We start from the raw sequence: 12,117 nt of genomic DNA, 5'->3' as shown, positions 1-12,117 counted from the left end.
TGCAGCTAACCCGCCGTGGGCGGACGATTTATCTGCTCAATTGAAGAAGTTGAACCAGTCCTTGACTACTAAAAAGTCTGACCAACGCTCGCCTAGGTCCAAGAGGTCCTCTAAGTGAGCGCTCGTCTCCTCACAATCCACTGCTGTCAATGACACCTTGTCTGATGAGGACGGCACTTACACTGACCCCACAGGTTCTGACTCAGATACGGATGATGGGGAGGGTAGTTCACATGTGGATGTTCCTGACCTTTTGGAGGCTATTAAGTTAATTCTGCAGATTACGGATGATCCCGAGCCATCTGTGCTTCCTAAGAAACCAGATAGGTTCAAGTGTCAGAAGGTGGTTAAACAGGTTTTCTCTGACGTCCTAGTGGATGCTGGGACTCCGTCAGGACCATGGGGATTAGCGGCTCCGCAGGAGACAGGGCACAAAAATAAAAGCTTTAGGACTAGGTGGTGTGCACTGGCTCCTCCCCCTATGACCCTCCTCCAAGCCTCAGTTAGGTTTTTGTGCCCGTCCGAGCAGGGTGCAATCTAGGTGGCTCTCCTAAAGAGCTGCTTAGAAAAAGTTATTAGGTTTTTTATTTTCAGTGAGTCCTGCTGGCAACAGGCTCACTGCAACGAGGGACTTAGGGGAGAAGAAGTGAACTCACCTGCGTGCAGGATGGATTGGCTTCTTAGGCTACTGGACACCATTAGCTCCAGAGGGATCGAACACAGGCCCAGCCATGGAGTCCGGTCCCGGAGCCGCGCCGCCGACCCCCTTGCAGATGCCGAAAAGTGAAGAGGTCCAGAAACCGGCGGCAAAAGACTTTTCAGTCTTCATGAGGTAGCGCACAGCACTGCAGCTGTGCGCCATTGTTGTCAGCACACTTCACACCAGCGGTCACTGAGGGTGCAGGGCGCTGGGGGGGGGCGCCCTGGGCAGCAATGATAATACCTTGTTCTGGCTAAAAATACATCACATATAGCCCCTGGGGCTATATGGATGTATTTAACCCCTGCCAGGTCTCACAAACACCGGGAGAAGAGCCCGCCGAAATAGGGGGCGGGGCCTATCTCCTCAGCACACAGCGCCATTTTCCTGCACAGCTCCGCTGCGAGGAAGGCTCCCAGGACTCTCCCCTGCACTGCACTACAGAAACAGGGTAAAAAAACAGAGAGGGGGGGCACTTTTTGGGCGATATTGATATATTAAGCTGCTATAAAGGAAACAACACTTCTGTAGGGTTGTTCCTATATATTTATAGCGCTTGGGTGTGTGCTGGCAAACTCTCCCTCTGTCTCCCCAAAGGGCTAGTGGGGTCCTGTCTTCGATAAGAGCATTCCCTGTGTGTCTGCTGTGTGTCGGTACGTGTGTGTCGACATGTATGAGGACGCTGTTGGTGTGGAGGCGGAGCAATTGCCGGTAATGGTGATGTCACCCCCTAGGGAGTCGACACCGGAATGGATGGCTTTGCTTATGGAATTACGTGATAATGTCAGCACGTTACAAAAATCAGTTGACGACATGAACCAGTTAGTACCTGTCCAGGCGTCTCAGACACCGTCAGGGGCTGTAAAACGCCCTTTACCTCAGTCGGTCGACACAGACCCAGACACGGACACCGAATCTAGTGTCGACGGTGAAGAAACAAACGTATTTTCCAGTAGGGCCACACGTTATATGATCACGGCAATGAAGGAGGCTTTGCATATCTCTGATACTGCAAGTACCACAAAAAGGGGTATTATGTGGGGTCTGAAAAAACTACCTGTAGTTTTTCCTGAATCAGAGGAATTGAATGAAGTGTGTGATGAAGCGTGGGTTAACCCCGATAGAAAACTGCTAATTTCAAAGAAGTTATTGGCATTATATCCTTTCCCGCCAGAGGTTAGGGCGCGCTGGGAAACACCCCCTAGGGTGGATAAGGCACTCACACGCTTATCAAAACAAGTGGCGTTACCGTCACCTGAAACGGCCGCCCTCAAGGATCCAGCTGATAGGAAGCTGGAAACTACCCTGAAAAGTATATACACTCATACTGGTGTTATACTGCGACCAGCCATCGCCTCTGCATGGATGTGCAGTGCTGGGGTGGTTTGGTCGGATTCCCTGACTGAAAATATTGATACCCTGGATAGGGACAGTATTTTATTGACTATAGAGCAATTAAAGGATGCTTTTCTTTATATGCGAGATGCTCAGAGGGATATTTGCACTCTGGCATCGAGAGTAAGTGCGATGTCCATATCTGCCAGAAGAAGTTTATGGACGCGACAGTGGTCAGGTGATGCGGATTCCAAACGGCATATGGAAGTATTGCCGTATAAAGGGGAGGAATTATTTGGGGTCGGTCTATCGGATTTGGTGGCCACGGCAACAGCCGGGAAATCCACCTTTTTACCTCAGGTCCCCTCCCAACAGAAAAAGACACCGTCTTTTCAGCCGCAGTCCTTTCGTTCCTATAAGAACAAGCGGGCAAAAGGACAGTCATATCTGCCCCGAGGCAAAGGAAAGGGTAAGAGTGCACCAAGCAGCTCCCTCCCAGGAGCAGAAGCCCTCCCCGGCTTCTGCAAAGCCCTCAGCATGACGTTGGGGCTTTACAAGCGGACTCAGGGGCGGTGGGGGGTCGACTCAAGAATTTCAGCGCACAGTGGGCTCACTCACAGGTGGACCCCTGGATCCTGCAGGTAGTATCTCAGGGTTACAGGTTGTAATTCGAGAAGTCTCCCCCTCGCCGGTTCCTAAAGTCTGCTCTGCCAACGTCTCCCTCAGACAGGGCGACGGTATTGGAAGCCATTCACAAGCTGTATTCTCAGCAGGTGATAGTCAAGGTACCCCTCCTACAACAGAGAAAGGGGTATTATTCCACACTATTTGTGGTACCGAAGCCGGACGGCTCGGTAAGACCTATTCTAAATCTGAAATCTTTGAACCTCTACATACAAAAATTCAAGTTCAAGATGGAGTCACTCAGAGCAGTGATAGCGAATCTGGAAGAAGGGGACTTTATGGTGTCCCTGGACATCAAGGATGCTTACCTGCATGTCCCAATTTGCCCTTCACATCAAGGGTACCTCAGGTTCGTGGTGCAAAACTGTCATTATCAGTTTCAGACGCTGCCGTTTGGATTGTCCACGGCACCTCGGGTCTTTACCAAGGTAATGGCCGAAATGATGTTTCTTCTGCGAAGAAAAGGCGTATTAATTATCCCTTACTTGGACGATCTCCTGATAAGGGCAAGGTCCAGAGAACAGCTGGGGGACGTAGTAGCACTAACCAAAGTAGTGCTGCAACAGCACGGGTGGATTCTGAATTTTCCAAAATCTCAATTGACCCCGACGACACGTCTGCTGTTCCTGGGAATGATTCTGGACACGGTTCAGAAAAAGGTGTTTCTTCCGGAGGAGAAAGCCAGGGAGTTATCCGAACTTGTCAGGAACCTCCTAAAACCAGGAAAAGTGTCTGTGCATCAATGCACAAGAGTCCTGGGAAAAATGGTGGCTTCTTACGAAGCGATTCCATTCGGCAGATTCCACGCACGAACTTTTCAGTGGGATCTGCTGGACAAATGGTCCGGATCGCATCTGCAGATGCATCAGCGGATATCTTTGTCTCCACGGACAAGGGTGTCTCTTCTGTGGTGGTTGCAGAGTGCTCATCTGTTAGAGGGCCGCAGATTCGGCATACAGGACTGGGTCCTGGTGACCACGGATGCCAGTCTGAGAGGCTGGGGAGCGGTCACACAGGGAAGAAACTTCCAGGGAGTGTGGTCAAGCCTGGAGATGTCTCTTCACATAAATATACTGGAGCTAAGAGCGATTTACAATGCTCTAAGCCTGGCAAAACCCCTGCTTCAGGGTCAGCCGGTGTTGATCCAGTCGGACAACATCACGGCAGTCGCCCACGTAAACAGACAGGGCGGCACAAGAAGCAGGAGGGCAATGGCAGAAGCTGCAAGGATTCTTCGCTGGGCGGAAGATCATGTGATAGCACTGTCAGCAGTGTTCATTCCGGGAGTGGACAACTGGGAAGCGGACTTCCTCAGCAGACACGATCTACACCCGGGAGAGTGGGGACTTCATCCAGAAGTCTTCCACATGATTGTGAACCGTTGGGAAAAACCAAAGGTGGATATGATGGCGTCCCGCCTCAACAAAAAACTGGACAGGTATTGCGCCAGGTCAAGAGACCCTCAGGCAATAGCTGTGGACGCTCTGGTAACACCGTGGGGGTTTCCAGTCAGTGTATGTGTTTCCTCCTCTGCCTCTCATACCAAAAGTACTGAGAATTATACGGCAAAGGGGAGTAAGAACGATACTCGTGGCTCCGGATTGGCCAAGAAGAACTTGGTACCCGGAACTTCAGGAGATGCTCACGGAAGATCCGTGGCCTCTACCTCTAAGACGGGACCTGCTTCAGCAGGGACCGTGTCTATTCCAAGACTTACCGCGGCTGCGTTTGACTGCATGGCGGTTGAACGCCGAATTCTAAGGGAAAAAGGCATTCCGGAAGAGGTCATCCCTACCCTGGTAAAAGCCAGGAAGGAGGTGACTGCACAACATTATCACCGCATTTGGAGAAAATATGTTGCGTGGTGTGAGGCCAGGAAGGCCCCGACGGAGGAATTTCAACTGGGTCGATTCCTACATTTCCTGCAAACAGGATTGTCTATGGGCCTCAAATTAGGGTCCATTAAGGTTCAAATTTCGGCCCTGTCGATTTTCTTCCAGAAAGAATTGGCTTCAGTTCCTGAAGTCCAGACTTTTGTAAAAGGAGTACTACATATACAGCCCCCGGTTGTGCCCCCAGTGGCTCCGTGGGATCTTAATGTAGTTTTGGATTTTCTCAAATCCCATTGGTTTGAGCCACTCAAATCGGTGGGTTTGAAATATCTTACATGGAAAGTAACCATGCTACTGGCCCTGGCTTCAGCCAGGAGAGTGTCAGAATTGGCGGCTTTATCGTATAAAAGCCCATATCTGATTTTCCATTCGGACAGGGCAGAACTGCGGACGCGTCCTCAGTTTCTGCCTAAGGTGGTTTCAGCGTTTCACCTGAACCAGCCTATTGTGGTGCCTGCGGCTACTAGCGATTTGGAGGATTCCAAGTTGCTGGACGTTGTCAGGGCATTGAAAATATATATTTCAAGGACGGCTGGAGTCAGAAAATCTGACTCGCTGTTTATACTGTATGCACCCAACAAGCTGGGTGCTCCTGCTTCTAAGCAGACGATTGCTCGTTGGATTTGTAGCACAATTCAACTTGCACATTCTGTGGCAGGCCTGCCACAGCCTAAATCTGTCAATGCCCACTCTACAAGGAAGGTGGGCTCCTCTTGGGTGGCTATCTATTTCTCGTAGTCCGTAGTGGATGCTGGGCGCCCATCCCAAGTGCGGATTGTCTGCAATACTTGTACATAGTTATTGTTACAAAAAAATCGGGTTGTTATTGTTGTGAGCCGTCTGTTCAGAGGCTCCTACGTTTGTCATACTGTTAACTGGGTTCAGATCACAAGTTGTACGGTGTGATTGGTGTGGCTGGTATGAGTCTTACCCGGGATTCAAAATCCTTCCTTATTGTGTACGCTCGTCCGGGCACAGTATCCTAACTGAGGCTTGGAGGAGGGTCATAGGGGGAGGAGCCAGTGCACACCACCTAGTCCTAAAGCTTTTATTTTTGTGCCCTGTCTCCTGCGGAGCCGCTAATCCCCATGGTCCTGACGGAGTCCCAGCATCCACTACGGACTACGAGAAATAGATTTATCGGTAAGTAAAATCTTATTTTACCTCCCTCTGATCACCTAGTGTATATACGTCAGGAACCCTGGGAAAACCCGGGTACGAAGTTTGTGCATCAAAATAGGATGCTGGCTCGCTATCCCCTCGTGCCAGAGCTGTCTAAGAGTTGGGAAACACCTCCAGTGGACTCAGATGTGGCTAGGATGGTGGTTTCCTCAGCTCTACCTGTCACTACCGTCACGTCTCTGAAGAGCCTACGGATAAACGTGTGGAGGGTTGTCTAAAAGCGATTTACACCCTCACGGGTGCTGCACAAAGGTCTACTATTGCAGCTTTATGGGCTGCTGAGGCTATTGAAGCATGGGCCTTGGAGTTAGAAGCTGAAATCTCCGCTGACCATGCTAGACAATGCTTATATATTGTCACAGCTTCTCGATATATTAAAGAGGTGGCTTCTGATGCAGGTATCCTGGCAGCCAAGGCCACTACTACGTCAGTCCTGGCTCACCGGTTATTGTGGCTGAGATCCTGGTCTGTGGATCTGGACTCTAGAAAAACCCTGGAGGTACTCCCTTTCAAGGGAGATATTCTGTTTGGGGAGGACTTAAATAAGATAGGCAGTTTTGGCAGTAGCCAAGTCAGCCACTGTCTACCTAATACCGCTCCTTCTGTGTCGAAGGCTAAAGGTACGTCCTTTCGACCCTTTCGTCCTTCAGGTAAAGGAAAAGGTCAGGCATATCATAAGCAGGCCCGCACTTCCAAACCTGGTAAGCCGAAGCCCAAAAGAGCCTGGGCTGACCGTCAGCCAGCTGCCAAGACGATAAGCCTGCCGCATGACGGGGCGGGCCTCCCCCTGGGGGATCCCAGGGTGGGAGGCCGACTTCTAGGGTATACCCAGGAATGGTTGAAGACCACTTCAGGTGCCTGGGTATGGGAAGTTGTCACTCAAGGTAACGCCATTGCCTTCAAAAACCGACCTTCTCATCGATTTTGCCAGACAGACGTCCCTTTGGACCGGACAAAGGCAAAAACTCTACACTCGGTGGTACAAACCCTCCTGGATACAGGAGTCGTAGTACAGGTGCCTCTTACTCAGAGGGGCCGGGGGTACTATTCTCCGCTGTTTCTGTCCTTCCGGCCCATTCTCAACCTCAAGGCATTGAACAGATTTGTGAAGATTTCCAAGTTCCGTATGGAAACCCTTCGCTCTATAGTTCTGGCCTTGGAACCTGGGGACTACATGGTCTCCTTGGACATAAAGGATGCTTACCTGCATATTCCTATAGCAGTGTCACATCAACAATACCTGAGGTTTGCTATTGGCAACATCCATTACCAGTTTCGGGCGTTACCTTTTTGGTTTAACAACGGCTCCACGAGTCTTCACCAAAGTTATGACGGTGGTACTCCGCCGTCAAGGGGTGAGGATACTGCCGTATCTGGACGACTTGTTAATCCTGGCAAATTCCCCAGATCTTCTCCTGTGTCATCTGGATATGACGGTCCGGTTTCTAAAAGCCCATGGGTGGCTCATCAACTGGTAAAAATCCTCCCTGGTCCCTGCTCAGAGCATGGTGCACCTGGGAGCGCTGTTAGACACTCACAACCAGAGGTTGTTCTTGTCTCAGGAGAGAGTCCTGAAGCTTCAGGACAGGATTCGTTGCTTCCTTTCTCGTCCGCAAGTGTCGATACATTCGGCTATGTAGGTGCTGGGCTTTGTGGTGTCAGCATTCGACATGGTGGAGTATGCTCAATTCCATTCTCGCCCCCTCCAGAAGCTGATTCTAGCCAAGTGGGACGGCCTGTCTCACCGGATCAGGTCTCGCATGATCTCATTGACTCCGGAGGTCCGGTATGTCTGTAGCTGTTCTGGTGGCTCCAGGACCAACAATTGTGCAGGGGCCGTCCCTTCTGGATATCCAATTGGGTCCTGTTGACGACAGATGCCAGTCTAAGAGGTTGGGGCGCTGTGCTGGAGCAGCACTCCTTACAGGGTTGGTAAACCAAGGAGGAATCTCTCCTCTCGATCAACATACTGGAGTTGCGGGCGGTCTTCAATGCGTTGAACCTGGCCCAGCATTTAATTCAGAATCGTCCTGTTCAAGTACAGTCGGACAACGCCACCATAGTGGCTTACATAAATCATCAAGGCGGCACTCGAAGCCGTTTGCCAATGAAGGAAGCCTCACGGATTCAACAGTGGGCAGAACGCCATCTGCCGGCAATATCGGCAATATTCATTCCGGGAGTCCTGAACTGGGAAGCGGACTTTCTCAGTCGTCAGGACGTGCATGCCGGCGAGTGGGGCCTCCATCCAGAAGTGTTTCAACTCCTCGTGGAAAGGTGGGGTCTTCCAGATGTGGATCTGATGGCGTCTCGACACAATCACAAGGTTCCGGTCTTCGGAGCAAGGACAAGGGATCCTCAAGCAGCATTCGTGGATGCGCTGGCGGTGCCTTGGAGGATTCGGCTGCCGTACGTGTTCCTTCCGGTGTCACTCCTGCCCAGGGTAATTCGGAAGTTCAAGCAAGAAAAAGGAAATCTGCTTCTCATAGCTCCGGCGTGGCCCAGACGGCACTGGTTCTCAGACCTGCAGGGCCTATCGTCAGAGCGTCCACTTCTACTTCCACAACGCCCAGACCTCCTCGTTCAGGGCCCTTGTGTCTACCAGGACCTAGCCCGGCTATCTTTGACGGCGTGGCTCTTGAAGCTTCCGTCTTGAGGGCTAAGGGTTTTTCTGAAGAGGTCATTAAAACTATGTTGCGGGCCCGGAAACCGGCTTCTGCTCGGATTTACCATAGGGTCTGGCATTCATACTTTGGTGCGCATCTAACAATTATGACTCTTCCAAGTTTAGTACAGCCAAACTTTTGGCTTTTCTGTAGCAGGGCCTAGATTTAGGCCTGCGTCTGGCCTCCCTCAAGGTTCATATTTCTGCCTTGTCGGTGTGGTTTCAGAGAAAAATTGCGACTTTACCTGATGTTCATACTTTCACTCAGGGTGTGTTGCGTATCCAACCTCCCTATGTCCCGCCTGTGGCTCCTTGGGACTTGTCGGCGGTTTTGGAGGCGTTGCAGGAGCCTCCATTTGAACCTCTTGGTTCAGCTGACCTTAAGTGGCTTTCCCTTAAGGTGGTGTTCTTGCTGGCTATTGCCTCTGCAAGAAGAGTGTCGGATCTGGGTGCCTTGTCTTGTAGTTCCCCATATCTGAGTTTTCACCGTGACCGGGCGGTTCTTAGGACTCGTCCCGGATATTTACCTAAGGTGGTTTCTTCGTTCCACCTTAATCAGGAGATTGTGGTTCCAGCCTTTGTCTCTCCTGATTTGTCTCCCAAAGAGCGGTCTTTGGATGTGGTACGGGCTCTCCGTATCTATGTGAAGAGAACTGCTTCTATTCGGAAATCTGATTCTCTTTGTTTTTGTTTGGATTTCACAAACGTGGCTGGCCTGCTCACAAGCAGACCCTGGCCAGATGGATTAGAATGGTGATTGCACATGCTTATGTGAAGGCTGGTCTGTCAGCTCCTGCTCACATTATGGCCCATTCTACTCGGTCTGTTGGACCTTCTTGGGCGGCCCACTGTGGTGCGACCCTTGATCAATTGTGCAAGGCGGCTACGTGGTCCTCCGGGAACACGTTCATAAGGTTCTATGCCTTCTATACTGCCGCTTCCTTTGGACGCCGGGTTCTTGTGCCCGCTACAGTGCGTCCCCTCCTATAAGGAACTGCTTTAGGACATCCCCATTGTCCAGACTTGTGGAGCCCAGTGTACCCCGCAGCAGAAAACGAGTTTTATGGTAAGAACTTACCTTTGTTAAAACTCTTTCTGCGAGGTACACTGGACTCCACAAGGTGCCCACCCTGATGCACTTAGCTTCTTTGGGTTGATATGGCATTAGCTGCTGACACTTCTCCTGTCGTGAGAGTGTGGTGTATGTGGCTATTAACCATTGTCGTCTCTTTTCCTGCTACTGCATTGGGCTGGTTAACTAAAACTGAGCTCCTGTGCTGGGAGGCGGGGTGATATAGGAGGCGGCGCTGTGCATTCTGGGAACAGTCAAAGCTTTGAGTCTGTTGGTGCCTCGGATCAAGATCCTACTCTATACCCCATTGTCCAGACTTGTGGAGCCCAGTGTACCTCACAGAAAGAGTTTTAACAAAGGTAAGTTCTTACCATAAAACTTGTTTTTGTACAGTGTTCACTACAGAAGTAGGGAAGGGGCCACAGGACATTCATAAAAATAAGGTAGCGGAAACTACATTTACAGAGGAGGAGGTCCCAACAACTTTCAAAACTAAAAGTGGATAAATCAGTGGGGCCAGATGGGATATACCCAAGAATACTGAAAGAGCTAAAAGATGTGTTGCTGGAACCATTAACAGAATTATTTAACCAGTCCCTAAATACAGGTCCCATTCCAGAGGACTGGTAAAGAGCGAATGTAGTTCCACTATACAAAAGTAGAAGCAAGTAACTACAGACCAGGAAGCCTTACATCAGTAGTAGGGAAAGTAACGGAAAAACTATTAAAAGAAAGATTTGTGGAATATATACGTTATGGTAAGAACTTACCGTTGATAACAGTATTTCTCCTATTTCCACAGGATAACATTGGGATATGATGGAGCGACAGTGGATTGGTACCAAACGATAACAAGCTTTCGGGCCTCCCAGGATGCAATGGGCTCGTCCATATATATCCCCCCCACTGGCTTAGTCAAATCCGTTATATTCCAAAGCATTTAGGCAGGAGCATTATGTAGAACCCTATTCAGGCGAGAACAACACACATGCACACCCTTCCATGCAAGAGGGAAGTGGTTAGTGAGTAAAGATTCTCAAATCAGGTGTGTCAGGGTGGGATCCCTGTGGAAATGGGAGAAATACCATGATCAATGGTAAGTTCTTACCATAACGTATATTTCTCTGGCAGGGTCCACAGGATAACATTGGGACTTCCCAAAGCAATTTTTAGTGGTGGGGACGCTCCTGATTAGATAGAACCTTTCGCCCGAATTCAGCATCATGAGAGGCAAAAGTATCCAAGGCATACTGTCTAATGAATGTGTTAATGGAAGACCATGTGGCTGCCTTACATATCTGTTCTGCTGAAGCACCATGCTGTGCTCCCCATGAAGGACCTACCTTATGTGTAGAGTGAACAGAGACATTAGCCGGGACAGGGCGATCAGCTCGAGAATATGCTTCTGAAATCGTCATTTGAAGCCTTCTTGCTAGCGTCTGTTTAGTTGCAGGCCATCCCCTCTTGTGAAATTCGTAGAGAACAAAGAGAGAATCTGTCTTTCTGGTGGAACTGGTACGATCCACGTACATTCTTAATGCACGGACTATGTCCAGCGACGCTTCTCCCACAGAAAGTCCCGATACCTGAAAATCCGGGACTACAATTTCTTCGTTAAGGTGAAACTTAGATTTAGGAGCGCTATCATGTAAGTCTGGTTATCTTCCTAAGGTGGTCTCTAAGTCTCCTTTTCTGATTTTTTTTTAATCCAGATAAAGCAGTTCTTAGAACTGACACTCTTCTAGCCGAGGCCATAGTCTGACAGCTAAAGTACTTTCTACTACCATTTAAGATCCACTTTATTAAGTTGTTTAAACGGAGCCCCTTGAAGGGCTTTGAGGACCAGACTTAAATCCCAAGGCACTGCAGGAGGAACAAAGAGTGGTTGAGTGCGCAGCATTCCCTGGGAAAAAAGTACACACATCCTGTAAAGTGACAGTTTTCTTTTGGAACCATACAGTCAATGCTGATACTTGAACTCTCAAGGAAGCCACCTTTAACCCCTTACCCATTTCTGCCTGAAGAAAATCTTAAGATTCTGGATACTCTGAAAGATTTTGGATCCATTTTTCTTTCACTGCACCAATGAATATAGGCTTGCCATATTTGGTGATAAATGCGAGCTGAGGAGGGTTTCCTTGCTCGGAGCATAGTTTGAATTACCTGTTGTGAAAAACCTCTTGACTTCAGGATAGAGGTTTCAACAGCCACGCCGTCACCGATCCAGATGCCTGTGATAACAAGGACCCTGCATCAGTAGATCTGGACGTTGAGGGAGCAGAATTGGAGCATCCAACGACACACTCTGCAGATCTATGTACCAATGTCTTCTGGGTCAAACCGGAGCTATTAGCATCACGGCAACCTTTGCTTGCTTTATTTTTCTCACCACCATGGGTAGCAGGGAGATTGTCAGTGAAATGGGACTTTCATCTGGCATATCTGTTTCCTCCAGTGCGTCCACAAGGATCGCTCCGGGATCCTTTGTTCTTGACCCGTATGCCGGAACAAACTGCGGACAATGCTGGAACATGGAGTTCTGCCCACTTTTGCTTTTTTGCTGCGAGTTCCTCCCTGCTGGTTGAGG

This window comes from Pseudophryne corroboree, chromosome 5 (genome assembly GCF_028390025.1).
Source record: "Pseudophryne corroboree isolate aPseCor3 chromosome 5, aPseCor3.hap2, whole genome shotgun sequence".
NCBI lineage: Eukaryota > Metazoa > Chordata > Amphibia > Anura > Myobatrachidae > Pseudophryne > Pseudophryne corroboree.
The sequence above is the reverse complement of the archived record's forward strand: the minus strand, read 5'-3'. Positions refer to the sequence as shown.